Source organism: Geotrypetes seraphini, chromosome 10 (genome assembly GCF_902459505.1).
Source record: "Geotrypetes seraphini chromosome 10, aGeoSer1.1, whole genome shotgun sequence".
NCBI lineage: Eukaryota > Metazoa > Chordata > Amphibia > Gymnophiona > Dermophiidae > Geotrypetes > Geotrypetes seraphini.
Window position 1 is genome coordinate 90,667,854 of NC_047093.1, and position 22,562 is coordinate 90,690,415.

General features: G+C 46.8%; 1 protein-coding gene across 3 annotated transcripts in view; it reads left to right on the forward strand.

Annotated features, from left to right (window-relative positions):
- The first annotated feature begins 330 nt into the window (after positions 1 to 330).
- Positions 331 to 22,562, forward strand: part of AKNA (AT-hook transcription factor) — a 193,256-nt gene continuing 171,024 nt past the window's right edge. Inside the window, exon 1 of one of the 3 annotated variants that reach the window (XM_033960081.1) lies at positions 331 to 578. The gene's annotated coding sequence lies outside the window, so the exon portion shown is untranslated. Of the gene's footprint in view, positions 579 to 983; positions 1,023 to 22,562 lie in introns of those variants that run through there. The other 2 variants (XM_033960078.1, XM_033960080.1) reach the window with 2 other exon arrangements.

Sequence of the window (22,562 nt, forward strand, 5' to 3'; positions counted from 1 at the left end):
GCAATCCAACTTCTGAAGTTTATGGGAAAGGGCGGGGACGTGTTTGATTCCTGTCCCTTGGCAACTCTACTAGTCTGTACCTTTTCTAATTCGCGCGTCAAAAGTAGCAGACAGCATTCACTGTAAGAATTCGACCGCCAAAGTGAAGCTTACAACTGTACCATGAGAAGCTATTGGTGCGCAGAATGACGCTTGGATTACAACGTGAGAGGCTATTGGAGCACCAGAATGAGGCTTGAATATACTGAGAGGCGCCTGGAATAGAACAAGTGAATACCGCCCAATAAAGCGCACACACTTCAAGAAAGTAGACAAAAACCCCGCAATCGCAAAATCGTGCCGCAGCCGCTCTTCCAAAGTAATCCGATTCGATGGGAAAACCCAGCCCACTTGGGATTAAATCACCGGCACCCCGCCCTTTTATTTTGGTTGCCCAACCCCCCTGCCCATAACCGAGATTATGCTAATGAGCCTGACACGCGTGCACAGGGCTCCCGCTCAGGACTGTGCGGTTCCTTTGGAAAGTTTGTTCTAATCGGGTCCTAGAGCCAGCGCGCGACTGTTACTGTCCATCGCAGGTGAGCAGAGCACAACAGCCTACTGCATAAAAAGCAGTAGCGTTTTAGGGAGACTGTTTGATTTTGTTGGGGGGTGGGGGGGGAGTTGGAACGTTGCATGATTGCTTTATCTGGGGGAGAGGGGTTCTATGACTATACATGATGAATTGTGGTTTGCATTAACGGGACATGAAGGTTCCCGATTAAGTGGGTTCACCGGCTGAGGACGCGGAATTAGTGGGCTCTCTGCTAGGGCTCGGGGCTTGTCTGTCTCTTGAATCGGTGCAGGGTGTACCCCTCGTTCTTCTTGGTTTTGCTTTGGTTTGCATTCTGCTTCCTTGGCAACGAGGCGACTTGTCAGTCGCTGCCGGGAATCTAAAAGACTGCGCCTGTGGCCAATAGTGGCGCCTAAAGCACTACTGTTGCTGGGAAAGGAAGAGGCTGCTGTACGATCGGGCGGCGATAGTAAGCTTTTTGTGTGTGTTAGTGGATGTTTCATAAGAGTTGCATCAGGGCTGGTTTCTACCACATACTATTGGAAACCATTGTTCACTATTCTGAGTAACAGTGATGACGGTTTATCTCGCTAGGCTGGCTTCTTTAGATGGGTCAAGTCAAGGTAGAGCTAGTGCCAATCGTGATTTTATGCCACAACATGTCTGAAATAGAATAGATTTGAGTACCTTAATAAAAGGATGACTACAAGTCCTGGCAAGCAGGAATGGACCTCTCTGTCTTGCTGCAACAAGAACTAGCTCATCCCCCAAGCCAGTTATCATTTCTACCAAAACGTAAGGAAGGGGTAAAATGCGGATCATAACTGCAGTCCTTAAAACTCTTCATTTATTGACAGCTGAGGTTTCAGATTTCGTGTCTGCAGGTTCACGTTTTAGCCCAGGGATGAGCAACTCCGGTCCTCAAGGGCCGAATCCAGTCGGGTTTTCAGAATTTCCCCAATGAATATGCATTGAAAGCAGTGCATGCAAATAGATCTCATGCATATTCATTGGAGAAATCCTGAAAACCCAATTGGATTCCGGCCCTCGAGGACCGGAGTTACCCACCCCTGTAGCCCCTCATTCCACCGTTGTAACTGTTGCTGTTTCTGACCGCACGGATCTGTGCTGGCAGTCTTAATAATTAATTTGAGGAAACAGTTCAGCTCAAGGAGGTCTGCGTTAGGAAAATGTATTTTTGCTTGGCTCAACCTAGTCTTGAACCCAGATCAGTAGGGCCCAAGAGAGCTGCCCTAACCTCTAGGCTTGTGAAAAAATAAAGTTTTGCCACTTTTAGTCTCAGCATAGGTCATGGCTCCGACAGACCTCCATGACACTTTAGTTCTGACGGACCTCAGGGCAAAAGTTTTGCCACTTTTAATCTTAGCCCCTCTTGACGTTTGGCACATTTATTGAATCCCATTTTAAATGTCTCTGCATGTCGCTGGCCAATGGTGAGAAGAGTGGGTGTTTAAGGTGAGTATGTAGTGGGAGATTCAAGGGACCTCTACACTCTATGGGTAGCTAAAGCATGTCTTTAAGCTGAGATGTAGGGAGTAGGTGAGTACAGCACACTATATATACCTTCTACAGTGTTGCTACACCATCTCCCAGTCTAATTGTTCAGTATCCCCATGCAGCCCAGCAGTTGGGGATGATATAATTAAGTGCTTCTCTTGCAACCAAACTGCTTAGGAGGTTAAAGAATGAGACCTGGAAGTGGTGTTGCAAGAATGTTAAATAAAGTCAATAATAAATCCAAAACACGCACAGGTTGTCACACTCAAGGGAGGAAAAAGCCTCAGAAACATGCCCTCCCACCACACAATGCTGGCTTAAGGTGGTCAGGCAAAAACCTCATTGGTGTAAAAAACCTCCCTTGGAATGATTATAAGCGCTGTGCAATTCAAATTTCAAAATAGAAAAGGGGTTAACTTATCTTTCCGATCGGTACACCAATGTTTCTCAAATCTGCTTTCTCAGGGTGTAACTAACCCGTTGGTTTACCGATCAGAAAGATAAGTTAACCCTTTTCTATTTTGAAATTTGCATTGCACAGAGCTTATAATCATTCCAAGGGAGGTTTTTTACGCCAATGAGGTTTTGCCTGACCACCTTAAGCCACCATTGTGTGGTGGGAGGGCATGTTTCTGAGGCTTTTTCCTCCCTTGAGTGTGACAATCTGTGCATTGTTTTGGATTTATTATTGACTTTATTTGGCACTGTCCATGTATATCACTAATATTGGATTTTCACTTATTCTGTGTCATTTGACTATTGCAAGAATGTTAAACAGCTAAGTATAGTGAGGGTGACTGCAACACTCAGCTCCTTCCAGCACACTGCTCTTTCTGTACCACCTCCCCTCTCCCTTTCTGAAATGTTGTTAAAACTGCACGTCTGCCTAGTGGCAGGTGAGCCTCTTCCTACAAGCGGTGGGCAGCACTTGCCTCTTTGCTAGACTCACTTGCCCAGCAAAGTAAGATTTTCCTTCTTAAACTCTGCCACTTTAGCTGCTTTTCCCTGTGGGCGAGTCCTTTGCAGCGGGGAGTGTGACAGTTGTCTGTGAGGAAATGTTTTGCTATTTGTTTCTAGGAGAAGGTTCCTTTTAATGAGCTGTATGTTTGATAAATACCATCCCCTTGATAATTTCCTTCCCTCCCCCACCCCACTCCCTCGCAGACACAGTAACATGCTGTGCTATGTTCATGTCTTTCTCTTTCTCTTTTTTTTTTTTTCTTCTGTGTGGCTCTGAAACATTGAAAAAGCAGACAAAACCCAGAAATCTGTGTTCCGAGTTCATTGTGTTTGTCACAGCTCTCAAGAATTTTGGGTACAACCGTGGTTTCATCACTTGGCTGATGAAAGATGCCTATACGAATGTGTTTTGGCCCCTGTGGCATCTTTTCCTATGTGTTTGTCAACCTGCTGAGAAACCGATCTGTCAAAAAGGGCATGTTGAGTGCTTCATCTTTAGTGGATTTTTCATATTGGTCTAAGCAAGTAAGGCTTCAGAACCAGCAGGTGATGGACTTCATTGCAAAAGTAACGACTTGGCTGTAACATATTTTTTTTTCTGTACTGCTTCCTATCTGTACTTTTTGCTTATCTTTCTCTTTTATTATTTACAGGCAGAATTTAAACAGGAAAGTTGTAGACTAGAGAATGACATGGGGACAAATATTTCCCCATCCTTGCAGAAATTCAATTTCCCTGTCCTGTCCCTGTGAGTTTTGTCGCTGTCCTTGTCCCTGCCCTATTCATGTAAACTCTGCCTTAACCGCACAAGCCTCAAATACTTACGATTTTAAAGTGTTTGAGGTTTGTGCAGATGAGGACAGAGCTTGCAGGAATGGGGCAGGGACAGGAAAAGAACTCGATGGGATGGGAAAATGAGTTCCCACAAGGCCAGGGGAAAAGAATCTGTCCCCGTGTCATTCGCTATTGCAGATGCCCTCACCCATAAATCACAAGCTTAGGGAAAAAGATTTTGCTGTACTTCTCCCACTTCCCACCTAAAACATATACACAGAGTTCAGTGCAGAAACTTTGTGCTAAAATCATATACTGAGGCCTCATGCATAGCTTTCTAGTGCAAGAGTAATGCCAAAGTTTTTCTCCACAGCAATGTAACCAAATAATAGAAAATCAGGCTTGGCTCAAAAAATGTACGCTGACATGGCACAACCCATCAGATGCATATGCAGAGAAGTCTGCAGTAGCAGCAGCAGCAGCATCTATCTCTTGGGCTATTCTATGCATAACATTTTTGTGATACCAATATTTATGGACAAGCAGCATTCCAACACTTAACATGGATACATGTATCAGCACCCAAAATGCATGCACAAATTTTGCACTTGGACCTGTACACACATGCAATTTTCAACAGTCTAGTGCAGGAGTGTCCAAAACGTCCATTGCAATCTACCGGTCGATCACAAAGGCAATGCCGGTAGATCGCAGAGCCAGTGTTCTCCCTAGCATTGCCCCTTTCACTTTCTCACTTTTAAAGTACTATAATTATGGCAGCCTGCAGAGCGAACGTAGCAGGCTGCCGTCAACCTCTGTAGAACGATCCCTCTGCCGCGGTCCCGCTACAGAAGTCGACAGCAGCCTGCTATGTTCGCTCTACAGGCTGCCGTAATTAACTTTCAACTGTGGCAGGCCCAGAGGGAAGAATGGAGGTGAGAACTGACCTGACAGTCGCTGTGTGCAAGGAAGTAGCGGAGGTAAAGCCCCGCATGTCGGGGTAAAATTATGCCCGTCGCGAGGACCCCGGTAGGAGGGGGATTACCTTAGAGATACTGGGTCGGGGAGGGGGGGTAAGAGACAAAAGGACCTTGAGGAGAGGTGGGAAAGCAGCCTTGAACCAAAAGGGAGGGGGAAGACAAGGCAGATAAAGCAGATCCTGGACTACTAGAGAGGGGAAACACTCTGAACCGAGGAGCGAGAGATGCCAGGCACTGGGGAGGGGGAAGACAAAGAGAATGAGAGAGCCAAAGACCTGGACCAAAGGTTAATGTTAGCAGAAGGAAGATAGAGAGAGGGAGAAACCTGAACCAAAGGGGAGGCAGAAGAATAGGGGGCAGATGTTGGACTACGGGAGGTGCAGACAGAAGAGACCCTGAGGAAGAACAGAGGGATGCAAAATCAGAACAGAGGAGGGAGACATGTTGCCAATGGGGGTGAAGGAGAGAGGAAGAAAAGCTGGACTCCTGGAAGGATAGAGAGATGTTGGTTGGGGAATGGAACGAGGTGTGGAGGACAGAAGAGGTGCACTCGGTGTGTGTATATATATATATATATATATAAATATGGGGGGGTCTTTTACTAAGGCGCACTAGCTGATTTAGCGTGCACTAAATGCTAACGTGTCCATAGAATATAATGGGCGCATTAGCACTTAGAGCACGCTAAATCAGCTGGCGCACCGTAGTGAAAGAGGGGGTACAGGTTTAATATTTTTATTGTTGGTAGATCATTTTGACTTGGTCATTTTAAAAGTAGCTCGCAAGCCAAAAAAAGTGTGGGCACCCCTGGTCTAGTGCTTTGCTCTTTGTTTCAACACATCTCTCCTCAGTTCTCCTTTTTTTTTTTCTTCACCCATGCTGTTTATAGAACCCGGAAAAAAGTTGTGATCTTTACACTCGCATAAAACACACACACTAAAAAAACCTCAGGTATGAAATCCTCACCAATGCGCCTGCTGAACAATGAGCTAACCACCTTTTACACCCCCTCAGAGCCTGCATTAAAGCTTTGGTGTTGACCTCTCTTGTCTTTTGGTCTTCTGCACACTTCTCCACATCTGTGCTGATTGGCTACTAGCTTCATTAGTATGGACTTAAATGCATTATCCCAGGACAAGCAGGCAGCATATTCTTAACACATGGGTGACGTCACCGACGGAGCCCTCGGTACGGACCTTTTTAACTAGAAGTTTCTAGTTGGCCGCACCGCGCGTGCGCGAGTGCCTTCCCGCCCGACGGAGGAGTGCGTGGTCCCCAGTTTCTTCGTTTCCGCGGAGCGAAGAAGACGCGTGTATTTTTTCAACGGCCGTTGAAATCACTTTTTCGCCTTCCCGCTCGCGTTTTTTTCTAAAATTTTTCTCTCTTACCTTCGGGTTTATTTTCCTTTGATTTGCAAAAAAAAAAAAAAAAAAAATCTTTCTTTTTTTCCCTTTTCTTTCGTTTTTGCCCCGGCGGGGCCTGTTGCCATTATACAGGCCTCGGACTTCGATTTTGCGGAGGCCATCTTCCCCTTCATGCCCCCGCAGGTCGGGTTTAAGAAGTGCCAGCGGTGTGCACGCCCGATCTCCGTTTCTGACCCACACAATTGGTGTTTGCAGTGTCTGGGTCCGGAGCATCGGGCGGACTCCTGCACCCGCTGTGCCACCCTGCAAAAACGAACACTTAAAAACCGAAGGATCCAACAAACTCTTCTCTTCGGCACCGAGTCGGCGATGGACTCCTCACCTTCCACAGCGGTACCTCAAAAATCGGCACCGTCGACCTCGACACCGACCGACCCCGCATCGGCGCCGCTGGCGCCAGGTAAGCCGGCTAAGAAGCCTTCCTCTTCCCTCGAGCGCCCTCCAGCTACGGTGGCGACACCGTCCCTACCGGCATCGCACCGGTCCCGCAAGCGCTCCGCCCCGATATCGGTGAGTGCCTCGTCATCGGCCTCCTCATCGCCGGGGCGTGGAGCGGCATCCAAGGAACCGAAGAAAAAGAAAGCGGTTCCGATGCCACCCCTAGATGACCGTATCTCGGTCATTCTTCAGGCTCAACTTCAGGAGCAGTTGAAGAAACAACTTGAACAACTGTTACCCTCTATCCTGGCACCACTCCTTCCGGTACCAGACCGGCCCGAGCCCCGCACCGAGCCTCCGGTGTCCACTCCTTCGGTACCGGTAAACACCTCTATGCCGATCCTTTCAGCTCAACACCTTCACGCCGATCCGGTGGTTCATTCTCAGACCACAGTGGATCCTCCTCGGCACCAGGCGGTACGGCATTCTTCTCGGGACCGAGAACGGCGCCGATCGTCCTCCCCTGGTACCGTTTCAGTGCGCTCTGGTAAGTCTTTGTCCAAGACTCGCCACACCGCGCCCTCCACCCCGGTGTCTCGACATGCACCAGAGGTCAGAGACCCTGATTTGTGGGAGGAGACTCCACTCGGTACCGAGGAGGATCCCTCCTCAACTGATGAGGAACCATCGGCACCCGATGCCACCTCTAAACCAGAGCAGTCCTCATTCACTAAATTTCTGAGAGAAATGTCTGCTGCCCTGTCCCTTCCTCTAGAATCTGACTCGAAAAAGTCTCAAGCCTTTCTAGAGGCTTTAGACTTTGAGCAACCTCCTAAGGAGTTCCTCAAGCTTCCCGTACATGACATCCTACGGGAAACGTTCTACAAGAACTTGGAAACTCCCCTCACGGTACCGGGAGCCCCCCGTAAGCTGGACAACCTTTACCGAGTCATCCCTATACCTGGATTTGACAAATCTCAATTGCCCCATGAGTCCCTTTTAGTGGAATCCACTTTGAAAAAGACTCAGGGCTCCAGTGTCTATGCCTCTACCCCTCCTGGCAGAGAAGGTAAGACCATGGACAAATTCGGCAAGAGGCTTTACCAAAATGCCATGCTGGCCAACAGGGCAAACAACTATTCCTTCCATTTTTCTTTCTACCTAAAACACTTGGTCCAACAGCTGTCTGCCCTTCAGAAGTACCTTCCTGAGCGCAAGGTCCCGCTATTCCAGCAACACATCTCTGGTCTTCTCCAGATGCGAAAATACATGGTCCGCTCAATATACGACTCCTTCGAGCTCACCTCTCGGGCCTCTGCCATGGCCGTAGCCATGCGTCGACTAGCCTGGCTCAGAGTCTCCGACCTGGACATCAACCACCAGGATCGTTTGGCCAACGCCCCCTGTCTCGGGGATGAACTCTTTGGAGAGTCCCTGGATTCCACCACCCAGAAACTCTCGGCCCATGAGACCAGGTGGGACACCCTAATCAAGCCAAAAAAGAAGGCTCCGCCTGCTCGACCCTATCGGCCTCAATCATCTTACCAGCGGAGGTTCTCAGCCAGGCCACTCAATCCGCCTCCACAACAATCTCGGCGACCTCGTCAACAGCAGCACCATGCCCAGGCTCGATCTCAGGCCACTCAACCCTCTAAGCCGCCTCAGCCTGCTAAACAGTCTCAGCCCTTTTGACTCTTCTCTCCAGGGCATAGCCAGTCATCCTCCCTCACGACCTCTTCCACAGCCTATCGGAGGTCGTCTCACCATTTTCTCCAGCCGTTGGGAAGTCATCACGTCGGACCAGTGGGTCCTCAACATCATCCGCCACGGCTACTCTCTCAACTTCCAGACTCTTCCACCAGACAACCTTCCCGTAGAGTCTGCTTCACACTCATCTCAAACCCCCCTCCTCCTGAGGGAGGTTCAATCCCTCCTCCTTCTCAATGCCATCGAAGAAGTACCTCCAGATCAAAGGGGTCAGGGATTCTACTCCCGCTACTTCCTGGTTCCCAAAAAGACGGGAGACCTCCGTCCCATTCTCGATCTCAGGGACCTCAACAAGTGTCTGGTCAAGGAGAAGTTCAGAATGCTCTCCCTTGCCACGCTTTACCCTCTTCTTTCTCAACACGACTGGCTATGTTCCCTGGACCTCAAAGAGGCCTACACTCACATCTCCATCAATCAGAGTTCCCGCCGCTACCTGCGGTTCCAGGTACTGCACCACCACTATCAGTACAAAGTGCTACCGTTCGGCCTCGCTTCCTCGCCCAGGGTCTTCACCAAGTGCCTTATAGTGGTAGCGGCCTTCCTCAGGTCTCACAACCTCCAGGTGTTCCCCTACTTGGACGATTGGTTGGTGAAAGCACCTTCATCTCAACTCGTGCTACAAGCCACTCATCACACCATCTCTCTCCTCCACCTCCTGGGGTTCGAGATCAACTACCCCAAGTCGCACTTGCTTCCCACCCAGCGACTTCAATTCATTGGAGCAGTTCTGGACACCACGCTAATGAGGGCCTTTCTCCCCTCCGATCGCAAGCAGACCCTGCTCCATCTCTGCCGTCAGATACTCATGCATCCCTCCATTCCTGCCCGACAGATGATGGTCCTCCTGGGTCACATGGCCTCGACGGTGCATGTCCTTCCTCTGGCACGTCTCCACCTTCGTACACCTCAGTGGACTCTCGCCAACCAGTGGTCACAGACTACGGATCTTCTTTCTCATCCCATCTCTGTGACATCATCTCTTCAGCAATCTCTCCAATGGTGGTTGAACTCCTCAAATCTTTCCAGGGGTCTACTTTTTCATCTGCCCCCCCACTCTATGATCATCACCACAGATGCGTCCCCCTACGCGTGGGGAGCTCACCTGGGAGATCTACGCACCCAGGGACTTTGGACCCCACAGGAACGTCGTCATCACATCAATTTCCTGGAACTCAGAGCCATGTTCTACGCCCTCAAGGCTTTCCAACATCTTCTCTGTCCTCAAGTCCTCCTCCTATGCACAGACAATCAAGTCGCCATGTACTACATAAACAAGCAAGGCGGCACCGGATCTCGCCCCCTTTGTCTGGAGGCCCTGCGCATCTGGACCTGGGCCACGGACCGCAATCTCTTTCTCAGGGCGGTCTATATCCAGGGCGAACAGAACTCTCTGGCCGACAATCTCAGCCGCATCCTTCAACCTCACGAGTGGACGTTGGACCCTCCGACTCTGCTCTCCATCTTTGCTCGATGGGGCACCCCGCAGGTGGACCTCTTTGCAGCACCTCACAACCATCAGCTGCCCCAATTCTGTTCCAGACTCTTCTCTCCTCACCGTCTGGCTCCGGATGCATTCCTGCTCGACTGGAGGGATCGGTTCCTCTATGCCTTCCCTCCACTTCCTCTGATGTTGCGGACCTTGTCCAAACTCCGCAAGGACAATGCCACCATGATCCTCATCGCCCCGCAGTGGCCTCGTCAACACTGGTTCTCCCTCCTGCTTCAACTCAGCTCCAGGGAGCCCATTCCTCTTCCTGTGTTTCCTACTCTACTTACACAGCAGAATCAGTCTCTACTGCATCCCAATCTGTCTTCCCTCCACCTGACAGCTTGGTTTCTCTCGGGCTGACCTCCCCGGAGAATCTATCTCAACCGGTCCGCCTCATTTTGGACGCCTCCAGGAAACCGGCCACTCTCCAATGTTACCATCAGAAGTGGACCAGATTCTCCTCGTGGTGTCTCCGGCATCATCAAGAACCCACCTCTTTGGCGGTGGAAACTGTCTTGGAATATTTGCTCTCGCTGTCCAACGCTGGCCTCAAAACCACCTCCATCAGAGTCCACCTCAGTGCCATCACTGCGTTTCACGAGCCTATTCTCGGAAAACCCCTCACGGCTCATCCTCTGGTTTCCAGATTTATGAGAGGGCTCTTCAACATCAAACCGCCTCTCAAGCCTCCTCCTGTCGTCTGGGACCTGAATGTGGTTCTCTCTGCTCTCATGAAACCTCCGTTTGAGCCTCTTGCCACAGCTTCACTCAGGCTTCTTACCTGGAAGGTGCTTTTCCTAATTGCCATCACCTCTGCCAGGAGGGTTAGCGAACTGCATGCACTGGTTGCCGACCCACCTTTCACTGTTTTTCACCATGACAAGGTTGTTCTGCGTACCCACCCTAAATTCCTTCCCAAGGTGGTCTCAGCTTTTCACCTCAACCAGTCCATTGTGCTTCCCGTCTTCTTCCCTAAGCCTCACTCGCATCCTGGGGAACAGGCGTTGCACACGCTGGATTGTAAGCGTGCCCTTGCTTACTATCTTGATCGTACCAGAGCTCACCGAACAGCCCCTCAGCTCTTTTTGTCTTTCGACCCCAACCGTTTGGGTCGTCCTGTCTCCAAACGGACACTTTCAAATTGGCTTGCTGCCTGTATTGCTTTCTGCTACGCTCGGGCCGGTCTCTCACTGGAAGGAACTGTCACGGCCCACAGAGTCCGAGCTATGGCTGCTTCTGTAGCTTTCCTCCGCTCCACGCCCATCGAGGAAATCTGCAAGGCGGCCACTTGGTCCTCAGTTCACACATTCACTACTCACTACTGTCTGGATGCGTTCTCCAGACGGGATGGACACTTCGGCCAATCTGTGTTACAAACTTTATTTTCCTAATGGCCAACCATCCCACCTCCCTCTTTGTTAGCTTGGAGGTCACCCATGTGTTAAGAATATGCTGCCTGCTTGTCCTGGGATAAAGCACAGTTACTTACCGTAACAGGTGTTATCCAGGGACAGCAGGCAGATATTCTTAAGTCCCACCCACCTCCCCGGGTTGGCTTCTTAGCTGGCTTATACTAACTGGGGACCACGCACTCCTCCGTCGGGCGGGAAGGCACTCGCGCACGCGCGGTGCGGCCAACTAGAAACTTCTAGTTAAAAAGGTCCGTACCGAGGGCTCCGTCGGTGACGTCACCCATGTGTTAAGAATATCTGCCTGCTGTCCCTGGATAACACCTGTTACGGTAAGTAACTGTGCTTTTTGTACTGTGCGCTAGTGTCTACTCAAGGCAAGTGTGCAAGACTTGTTTTTGTACAGTTCACCTCCAAAATTGTACACCAGTTAGCTCGGCTTTTAGTACAAAGCCTAGCGCATTTTTCTGCATTGGCTTCACATGCACAGAGAACTATGTGAAGGTGTGCGTCTCTCTTGCTCTGGATAGCAAGAAATCATATCTTTGCTTACAGAATATAGGTTTAAACATTAACCTAGTACCTATATTTCAAGGGAGGTGTTCTTAACAAAGTTTCAGCTCTGCATTACTCACGTCGGTTGCATTTCAGGTTTAGAATTGTCAAGAGAAGTGATCAAACAGAACTTACTTCACCAACATCTCTTTAAGGTTCTTTCACTGGGCCCTCCTACATATACCTCAACAAAATGCTATGCCCAGTAAACCCTAAGCAAATACAGGTACTCCAAAGGTCTGCTCGAGAACCTTAGAAAGAAACCAACCCAGAGGCAGATGGATCACACGGTTCAAACCAGCTGTGTGCACACACTCCGCCCTCCCCCAGCCGGCTCGATGATCTGTAGCGATTTACGCTTCCACTATGGGTTCCTGAAGAAGGGGATTTGGGTTTCCAGAAACCAGGCTTGGTTGGACCTGGTATCCAACGGTCCCTCATTGTGGGTAGCCGCTTCTGTGACAACTGCTTAAGAACATCTTCAGTTAAGTCGGCTCTTTGATTTTGGGAGTTGTTTGGAGAAGGTTCTCTGAGTGGCTCCTTTATTGACCTCAGCTGTGTTCACTGGTTTGGTGATTTATTTTTTTTCACTATTAATTTTGTATTATTTCACACAAGGAGGTACCCTATGATGGTGTGAGGGCAGGGACTTGTTGGTCTCTGTCTCATGTTGTAAAGCGCTGGAGAATTTCTCCCCTCGCTGCTCTGTCATACTGAGGGTACCCCAACACTAAATTTCTTTATATCTTAAACTATTCACGCTCTTTAGCGTGTGCACACAGCTGGTTTTGTCAGTAAGTTGTCACTCTTTGAACCGTGTGATCCATCTGCCAGTAATCCCTAAGGACAAATCTGGCTCCCTAAGAGCAGGGATGCAGTTCTCGCCTCGGAGCTATTGCAAACTCCCTGGGCTGCTCAACCCACCTTTTATCAGCACCACCCAGTGGTTTCATAGACAAAGCTCTTGTTTTTCCAGTTCAAGACCAGCAAGAGGGTTTTCCTGCTTTAGTTTGTAGCATACTCGGTTAAAAAATCAAATAAATGGGGAAAAAATACCAAAAAGGTATCAAAAAATGGAAGTAAAAAACTCAATATGTAAAATCAAAAAGAACTTCCCCTAATTATATGTAACATTAAGCAGCGCTTTCAAGTGTTCTTGAGAAATGAGAAGTGAAGTCGAATCGGAAATCTGACCCTTTCATGCTGGTCAATAATTCTTTTGAGCATATTTTTTGGTTTCCTAAAGCAGCGATCGAAACGTGACACGTCGGAACCATTAAATAGATAAGTGCTCATCTATTTCAAAAAGTTGTTTAGAGACTAAGAATAGCACAGCATTTCTCATTGAGAAATCGTATAAGCTAAAAAGTGGGGAGGATCATGCAATGATTGGGTGGTGAGGTGGTTGGGGGTTTCTCCTCCGTTTGCCCCTCCAGGTCTCTGAGCACAATCCTACCATATGTAAAGCACTTGATTGATAAAGAAAGTTTATCTCTGATAATGATTGACTCTGTTATACTGGGGGCGGGGGGGGGGTGCACTGTTTAATATGCTGTTCCGTTGTCTGGTAATCCCAAATAAAGTGAAAAAAAAAATCCCAATTGTGCAAGCCAGTGTTCAAAAACATGTCCAAAAATTTATCAAACAAACAAAAAAATCATCCAACAAAAAACTAAATAATGTTCGTTCTAAACCATAAGTTCATTAAAATCATTTTAGAATTCAAAAACAAGCCACGACTCTTCTTCAACACCGATCGTGTTTCACTTCAGCTTCGTCAGGAAGAACTACTCCATTTGGCAGAGGAAGACATCACAAACTTCTTCCGTCTATCAAAGACACAGCGGCAGATGGAACAACTTCACTTCAATGCAGACGTTTTATCTTTTATATTTGAAAATGACCTATGTATAAGTTTTGATCCTTAGGATGTCTATTTTTTTTGGCCATTTTCAAAAATAACACACAAAAAGCAATTTTTGTAAAACTACCCAACTTGTCTGATGGTGGCAGAGGAATCCCCATCAGCTAAGCTGATTTTGGTGATTCCTGCCTGCTCAGCTGACTGGGATTCCTCCTACCAGGATCATCTGAGCCACAGAGCCCTATACCTTTCCCCTGACATTCCCAGACCCTCTGCAGCCCCCCCCCCACACACACAGTACCTGCCAATGACAAATTGGCAGGAGGCAAGCCCACTCCGTCCTACCTACAGGGCTGCGTGCTGTGAATGATGAACCATCCCCCTCACAATGCATCTTGGGATGCAGTGGGAAGGGCCTAAGACCCTGATTGATTTTGAGCCAATCAGGGTCTTAGGCCTTTCCCACTGCATCCCAAGATGCATTGGGAGGGGGAAGGCTTGTCATTCACAACACACGGCCCTGTAGGCAGGATGGAGTGGGCTTCCCTCCTGCTGATCTGTCATTGGCAGGTATGGGGGTCCAGAGGGAGGGGTATAGGGCTCCAAGGTTGAGCTGATCCTAGCAGGGGGAATCCCCATCAGCTGAGCAGGCAGGTATCCCCAAAACCAGCTCAGCTGATGGGGATTCCTCTGCCGCCATCAGACAAGTTGGATAAGTCTACAAAACTTGCTTTTGTGCCTTTTTCATGCAGACATTTATTTTTGAAAATCGGCAAAAATATAGACATCCAAAGGATCAAAACTTATACAAAGGTCATTTTCAAAAAAATAAAAGATAGACGTCTGGCAGTTTTGAAAATGGACATTTTTTCTGCTAGGTTTGTGGACGTCTTGCCCAAAACGTCCAACCTCAGACTTAGATGTCCTTTTGAAAATGCCCCTCTAAGTCTTTACCTTCAGTTACTCTATTTAAAAGTTCTCTCAAGACCTTTCTCCGAGTGGCACGAGCCTTTTCACAAGTTGTGCACTGCTGCCTGAAACTTCTTCTCTGACGCAACTGGAAACAGAAAGTTGGGTCAGATGAGAAGTTAGGGGATAGAGCTGCTAGGCAGCTCTGGCCCCTAAGTCGAGAGGACGCTGATATAAGAGCTCCTATTTGAACCCTTGAAAAAGCCCGGTTGGCCGAAACGGGTCCCGTAGGGGCATGCTAGAGACACTGCATTAAAGGATAAGTAAATGATATATAAGCTGCTATCTTTGTTATTATTTTTTCATTAGATATTGATTTTAAACAACTGCAAGCACATCAACTTATGGACTTAGCATATCTGCTATCATCATATTGAAGGCCTTAATGACAATTTATATCAAAATGATTTGTGTCTTTGAGCCTTTCTACAATTAATTCTCTACTAGTGAGGTCGATATCTGTTGTGGAAGTTTTCAAGTTGCCTCACTTTTTCATCTTCGTTTTGACTTTAGTGACCACTAAATTTTCTTTCCGACATGCCCCATGCCTCCTACCCATATGCAAAATATAAATTGGTGGGCTTCCCAAAGCAGGGGCAAGGTAGGGCAGGGGGCCCAGTGTACTTGTGTGCCTAGGGGCCCTCAACAAATTAATCCTGCCCTGCTTATGGAAGACTCCAGTCAAATATGGGAAAGGGGACCAGTTACAAACAATGTAACAGGAGTGATAAATGCAAGTGTTGAACTGAAAGAAAATCACTCCGTGGACCTGTTCAAAGTATTATATGGATGATATAACAGAGTTCACAGGCTTGCTCAGAATCATGGAGGGGAAAAACTGGGGCGAACCCCAGAGGGAAAAACCACCTCACAGCCCAATCATCGCATGGATAAGTAAACCAGAGGTTATATCAATTCATATATGTTTTTACGTTGTGGAAAAAACTACGGTTTACTATAGCTTATAGTCAAAGAACTTAGGCAAACTTAGCTTGCAGCTTGCGAGTTCCAAGCTCGCAAGCTGCAAGCTAAGTTTGCCTAAGTTCTTTGACTATAAGCTATAGTAAACCGTAGTTTTTTCACAACGTAAAAACATATATGAATTGATATAACCTCTGGTTTACTTGTCCATGCGATGATTGGGCTGTGAGGTGGTTTTTCCTCTGGGGTTCGCCCCAGTTTTCCCCTCCATGATTCTGAGCAAGCCTGTGAACTCTGTTATATCATCCATATAATACTTTGAACAGGTCCACGGAGTGATTTTCTTTCAGTTCAACACCTGCTTATGGAAGAGGCAGAGAGAAGGCAGACAATGGATGAAAGGAATAGAATGACAAGAAGATGAGGAAAGCAGAAACCAGACAACAAAGGTAGAAAAAAAATTTATATTTCTTTTTTATTTGCTTTAAGATAAAGTAGTATTGTAATTGTGTTTGATAAACATTTATAAACAAAGCCCTGCCAGCTGAAGATCTCTTCCTCTAATTTGGCAGCCAGGACTTTGATATATAAAATGACAATTGTACAGATTACTGTTTCTTTTTATACTTTAATAAAATTAATTCAGTATAAAACTATTTGAGTCTTGTGCAGATGGGATCAGATGGTTTCCAGGGGCGGAGATGGGGACCGAGCTCTCAGAGACAGTGATAAATTTTTTCCCCCCGTGTCATTTTCTAATCTGGATAGTCCTTTACAAAGATTAGAGGACTTTGCCCTAGAGCAGTGTATCGCAAACTGTGTGCCTACTGAGATTTCAGGTGTGCCGCGGTACACTGGGGAAGAGGAAAGATGCCGGCGTCAGCTGACTGTCTACAGGACATGCCTCTCGCGAAGAGAGGCACGTCCTGTAAGCAATCTCCCAACACCGGCACCTCTTCTCTCTACTGGCCCTTCTCCAACGCAGGTCCTTCTCTCAGTGCAAGGCCCGTTTGAAGGGCCTTTGCACATATGCTTATGTTACGCATGTGCGTGATGTCATCACGCCGATGCTAGCGCACTTCCGGATATCTTGAGCCAGGGACACTAGGTTTAATGTGCCCGGGCTGGAAAAAGTTTGCGAGACACTGCCCTAGAGATATCCATGCTTCTCCCCCACTTCACTTCTCTATGATACAGGGGATCTGTGCTTGGTGTGTTGGGTGGGGGAATGACAACAATAGAATAATGATAACATGACAAATGTTTGGTTTAAATAGGGGCTTTTTTTCAAGTACACCAGCTAAAAATCTCTTATTAGCTGGTCAGAATTTGTCTTATCTGCATTCTACTTGTTAGCCTAGCAAACAATTCCCTCTTTTATTGGGCAAAACCTTTTGTTCTCCCTAGAAAAAAGAGTTGTTCCTTATCTCTGAAAGCAATACCATCTGTTTAGTATTACCTCCATGATCATTTTGTTTCTGATATATGGGAGAAATACCCATGGTATGGTTCTGTGCCTAATTAATCCAATAAAGCCAACAAGCCTGGCTTCACAGTGCTGTGTGTGTGTTTGGTGAGGGGGACTGACAGTGATCTCATACTCTTTGTTGTCAGTCAGTCAGTCTACCATGTGCTGGGATGTGACTTTATATACCCCCTTTCTGTAGTTACACTCAAAGCATTTTACATATTATATACTCATACAGGTACTTTTTTTGTACCTGGGGCAATAGTGGATTTAGAAGACCTTCATTGTCTTAATTGTTTTGTCTTGTCTTATTTTGTCTGTAAGTTTGGATGGATGGTGTATGCATGTTGGTGACCTCCTGGCTGGGCATGCAGGCCAGTGAGGATTGGGGATATAAAGCAAAGAAAAATAAGGGATCGGGTCACTCATTGTTCTGCGCTTCCTTGCAGCTTTTTTACCTGCCTGTATAGGAGACTGACTCTTACCATTTTGTTCTGTATGGTTTCTTGTCCCTCACAAGTATGGACGAGCCCTCTGATATGGACTGATTTTCTTTTAATTTGTATTCTATTTTATTGGTGTGTTCTGCTGAGTTTTGGTTTGCTTGTTTCCTGATTTCTTCAATAAATATTATCCCTCCCCCCAAAAAAAAAAGAAGCCGATTCTCTAAAGTCACCATGTATTTAATAATGGTACCAAACCATCATTAAATGCACAGATTTTACTGGTCAACTATTAAAACAGCTCACCTTTTTTTTTCCGTACTTTCTAGCAGCCTCCGATTGTACTATGCAAATGTAGTACAATGAGGTCATTAATATTACAATGACCTCTCTGGCTGATTCTTAAATAGGAATGTCCCTCCATTTATGAGAAATCAGGGCCAATATTTACCGGTAGGGTCTGAACTGTCATAGCCTTACTTTCCTGTCGGTGCCTGAGCACTGATTGGCTCAGGTACGCGATGACTCCAGGCTTTGCTCCGGAAGAAGTAAGTTACGTCGGAGCGGGTGGACCTGGCAAACGCAGAGAGTTGCGGCAAGGACCCGCAATGACTGCATCTTGTGGGTCCACCCCCTCCGACGTAACTTACTTCTTCTGGAGCAAAACCGGTAGACGAGTCATCGGGGGATCTTCCTGCACCTCAGCGCAGCTGCCGACTGCTCTTGAGCAGTGTTTTCAACCTTTTTACACCTGTGGACCGGCAGAAATAGAAGAATTATTTTGTGGACCGGACAGGAAAATAAAGCAGCTCTCAGACCTGCCCATCAGCCCCAATTCCTTAAAAATGTACCCAAAAAAAGCCTACCTTTTTTAGAAGACCAGCAGGAGGGGTGCTCACTCACTCCCGCCAGCAGGCTCGCTTCTTTAAAATGGCAGGCCTCTCCAAGGCCCTGAGTGACCCAAGTGCCTACGGAAGAGGCCTTAGGCGCCTGGGCCAATCAGGGCCTTAAACCCCTCCCTGGTGCAACCCAGGATGCACCAGGAAGGCCCGCCATTTTGAAGAGGCAGGCCTGTTGGCTGGAGGGAGTGAGCACCCCTCCTGCTGGTCTTCTAAAAAAGATACGAGGGGGGACAGCCCACTAGACCACCAGGTTTGTGTGGTGGGGGACTGTCAGAGTGAGGGAAGCTTGCTATAGGTGGGTACTAGGGAGGGGGTTGGAGGGGGGGATGGCTCACTAGACCACCAGGCTTGTGTGGTGGGGGCTGTTGGGGTGTGTGATTATAGGCGCAGCTCTTGTGTGTGTGATATGCACACACAACAGCTGCACCCAGTTAAAAAGAAAAGCAGCCTTTACTCTCCTTTCTGGTTCAGGCAGTGAGAGCAGGGGCTGCTGCTTTTTTTTTTTGGGGGGGGGGGAACAGGCAGGAGGAGCTGTGCTAGCAGGTTTTCTTCTGAGCACAACTCCTCCCCCTCCCTTTACCAGTGATTTTCCGCACACATAGCATACATATAATTTGCATGCTGAGAATCGCCAGTAAAACAAAAATCGCTCCTGCCACTATTTTTTTTTTACCATGGTGTCGGAACTTAGAGAATCTGGCCCTAAGAGTCTTGCCCAGAATCACAAGGAGCTGCAGTGGGGATTAAGTCCAGTTCCACAGATTTTTAGCTCACTGCACTAACCACTAGGCTGCTGCTACTCCTGGTAGGAGGAGGGGTGGGATCCACAGACAAGATGATTTTATCTGTGGAGATAAGCTAGAGGTAAGCAGAAAATATAGATGGAGCTTGAAAGAAACAGAATGGAATTTGATATATCACCTTTCTGTTGTTACAATCAAAACAGTTTAAATATTATAGTCTTCTTTTTTTTATATATATATATATATATATATATCTTTATTTTGCAAAATGAGCCCAACCCCTCCTGCCCACGATGAATCCCCCACAACCGCCCCGAACCCTGATCGGCCCCCCCAAACTCCATGACACCCAACCCCCACCCTGACACCCCACCTAAAATCAATTTGCTGGACAGACGTGGGGGAGGATTTGTCGTGGCCCGGAGGGGTTGGGCTCACTCCTACCATTATCCAATCAGAGGGATGGGGAGTCGCTGGGACAGGAGGGGTTGGGCTCCCTCCTGCCCGGATTGGTGTGGGGGGGGTGTCGGTGGGTAGGAGGGGTTGGGCTCCCTCCTGCCCTGATCGGGGGGTCGCCGGGGCAGGAAGGGTTGGGCTCCTCCTGCCCGGATCGGTTCAGGGGTGGTGGGGGGTTAGTCAGGGTAGGAGGGGTTGGGCTCCCTCCTGCCCGTATTTTAGTGGGGGTGGGGGGTTGCATCTTGACAGGAGAGATTGGCTGTCTCTCTTACCACAATAGCGATCCCCCAAAATGCCACGAACCGTGGGACTTCAGGGTGAGGATCGCGGCAAGGGAGATGCCTCATCTCTCTTTCCACTATCCTCACCACCGAAGTGCCGCTGTTCACAGGAGTTTGGGTGATTGCCATCGCGGCAGGGGAGATGAGCTATCTCTCCTGCCGTGATCATTGCTGAGGGGGGGTTGGATTCTGTAACCAGTGTTCTTTTTGACAGACACTGGTTATAGAATCCAGCTTCTAGGCGAAGGACTGGCCCCTTCTTTGCCTAAAAGGTATGGTTTTGGGCGTTTGGGACTTAGGCTGTTTTTTGGTTGGTAATGTGTTGTAAGTGTAGACGTAGTGGTGGTCTGGGCATTTAAACAGCTGAACGTAGAGGTAGGCCATTCTCAAAAACCTCATTTTGAACATGTTGGTTTTGGTTTTTTGGTTTTTTTTTTGAGAATGGACATTTTCCCTGCTTCTACTTTCAGCGTTTAGGGCCTAGGCCAAAAGGGTACTTAGACGTTTTTTTAATTATGCCCCTCTTAGTGTATTTAATAGCATTAGCACTGCCCCAGAGTCCTTTTTTCCTGTGCACTTCTGATTCCTGACTAAAGTTTGTGTGTGTGTGGTCTCTACAGTGCAACCACACCTTAATTATTGAATACAATCCTAGGTCACCCCATTTCCAAAAAAGATATAGCTAGGGGTTACCATTTGTCCGGGAGTACAAGAGCCAGGCAGGCAGCAGGTATCTCAATCACTGGCACTGCTTTCAAGGTGTCAATGAAGTGGAAGACTGCGTGGGAGGGGGCGGGACTAAGGGTAGCTATTTAAATCCTCAAAAATAAAGTCAAATGATCAATTTTTAAAGATCAATTATAAGAGAGAAAAAGGGATCTCAGTAGCCTACAGACAATCCTGTTGGATAATACAAGTCTGCATATTTAGGGTTCCAGTTTCTTTCATTGATCCCAAAATTATATGCTAATACTATTTTTGTTGTGGTTTTTTCTTGCTTGACCTATGTTTTTCAAAGAAATCTAAAAAAATGCCACTTAACTTAATATGCCCCCATTATGTTGGACCAAATTTTTTGATCAGTATCCTGACGGGACCCGTTTTCGCACTAAGGCTTTGTCAAGGGTCAGTGAAAACGGGGGATGTATCTATAAAAGAACAAACACATTTCATTGATTTACAATATAATCTCGCAGACACCATTAAAGTAACTTGGAGAGCAACATTGAGCCACTTAACAAATTGCTGCCTCCTTCATGATATCACTGCATCAATAAACAATCATTCTAATGTGATTTCTAAAAAACACTATCAGCATGTCAATGAACTCAACACAATGCTAGTTATTATACACTTCGGCCCCGATTCTGCAAACTGCGCCTAACTTTAGGCGTGGTTTAGACGTCCATGGAGCGCAGTTCAATAATATATTTTTTTCACTTGTAGATGCCGGTGGACATCCCTACAATGTATTTAGTTATATGTAAAAATGTGTTTTAACCGATTCTGTTCCATTATTTCAGTATTGTAAGCTTTAACATAATATAAACACAGTATACCATCTTTAAAAGGATATTTATAATATATTATTTTCAATGGGACTTAACTGGGAACATCAGAGTGAATCTTGAAAAAATGGGACATGCTAACACGCTAACCTTCATTCTAATCTGCTGTGCTAGACAACGAGCCACACAAGAATAGCAATTCTGATTTTATTATGCTGTTCCGTATAGGCAGTTAATTCTGTTAGGATAAGAAGCCAGGAGACAACACAAGCTTGATCTTACTGCCCTGTCATTCCTTTTTCTTCATTATGTCAGGATTGTAAGCTTTAACATAATAAAAACAAAAAAAAGTAACACAGTATGCCATCTTTAAAAGGATATTTATAATATTTCATTTTCAGTGAGAGGTACTGACTGATTGGGAGTTGAACAGGAAACAGTAGTGTAGAAGGGTGTAACTTTAACCACTGTGCTACATAGAAAGCTGTATAGCAATTGTAAACTGAGCTACTTGAAGCAGTGTAAAAAATAGCTGTTTGCACATTGTTTAGGCTTTAGCTAGACATAGTTTAGGCTTCAGAAAGATGTTGGTAGGCTATATGCTATTTAGGCTTTGTGAGCGTCAGATAGATGTTTCTTTGAATGGGGTTTTTGTAAGATTTTGGATGTTTCCAAAGTGATCTTCTAAATACAGTTCAGGGATTTTATTCTGTGATTCAGCCACCACATAAACAGGACACATCCATACAAGCATATTGAATTTAAAACTGCCTAAAGAAGCAATGTTATTAGCTAATTACAGCACATGAAAATCACAGCTTTAGGTTCCAAGCTCCAAATAACTCCTCCTTTCTCACTAAAGTTTGCTCCAATCAGCTCATTCTTCAAAGCAAAGAAAGCCCATAACTTCATTTGGCAACGCTTAAAAACAGAATAAAACCCATAACAGACCTGAATGTGGCTTCTAGTTCATTGCAGAGGGAGGTGTGCAGCTGCACAATGCTGACCTCATTGTGAATCATCAAGGTGCAACCTGCAACGTACAATGCCACAAGTAAAAGACAGGCTGGGAGTTGAACTCACAACCTCTGCAAGATCAGCACAGAGCTTTTACTCTCATTGAGCTACACCACCTTCCACTCCAGTTTCTCTGATTCCCCTGTCATATCATAGCTTACTGATCTGCTAAGGTATCATCTG